Genomic DNA, 882 nt, shown 5'->3' with positions numbered 1-882 from the left:
ACACAGCTAGATAATTATTAAGTATCTGAGGCTGGATTTGAACTCAGGTCCTCCTAACTCCAGGACTAGTGTTCCAACCCCTGTGCCATTTAGCTGCCCCAATCTGTGTATTTATAATAGTCAAAATTACAATTGCTTAAAGTTGTTGTTAAAACAATATAGCTGTCACTATATACAGCATTTTCTCAGTTCTGCTCAGTTTGCTCTTCACCACTTAGTGCAAATTTTTCCAAGCCTTTCTTAGATTTTTAAACTCATCATTTCTTATAGCACAATACTGGTCCAACACAAACATACACCACAGGGTATTCAGCCATCCCCCAAAGATTGGGATCCCTGCAGTTTCTAGTTCTTTGCCACCACCCACAAAGAGACTTGTCATAAGCATCCCTTTCACATTAAAAATTATTTTAGATATTTTCTAGATAAACAGCTATTGACAGTACAACTGCTACAACTTCAAGTCTTCCTTTACATTCAGAAAGGTTGAAAACTTCTGAAATACAAGGATTAACACTATCTCAGAGAACCATTCAGAAAAATTCATGGAATACTTTATGAGTTTGCGTGTTATCCTTGCACAGAGGCCAAGCTCATCTTCTCTGTATTGTTCCAATTTTTCTATATGTGCTTTAGAAGACAGCACAGAATTCAGAGGAAAAAAAGATTCAACAAATTGCAACTTGTAACACAAAGAATTGTTTACCATTTCTAAGTTTTGATGATCAGCCTTCCTAGCTCTGAAAATGACCTTAGAAACTGCTAAAATGTTCCCATTTGAGTACCAGTTTGGAGTCTTCAAATGCAGGATTAGAACAATAATTCAACTTCTTCCAGTAGGTGTTGCTTGTTGGTAGTGCAATGTGTGTGTGTGTGTGTGTG

The 882-nt window shown here is 36.8% G+C and overlaps 1 non-coding gene across 1 annotated transcript; it reads right to left on the bottom strand.

Annotated features, from left to right (window-relative positions):
• Positions 1-539: 539 nt before the first annotated feature.
• Positions 540-646, bottom strand: LOC141492465 (U6 spliceosomal RNA). The gene has a single exon (XR_012469930.1). It is a non-coding gene; the product is annotated as a U6 spliceosomal RNA (small nuclear RNA).
• Between the last annotated feature and the right edge of the window lie 236 nt (positions 647-882).

Source organism: Macrotis lagotis, chromosome 6 (genome assembly GCF_037893015.1).
Source record: "Macrotis lagotis isolate mMagLag1 chromosome 6, bilby.v1.9.chrom.fasta, whole genome shotgun sequence".
Taxonomy (NCBI): Eukaryota; Metazoa; Chordata; class Mammalia; order Peramelemorphia; family Peramelidae; genus Macrotis; species Macrotis lagotis.
The sequence above is the reverse complement of the archived record's forward strand: the minus strand, read 5'-3'. Positions and strand labels throughout refer to the sequence as shown.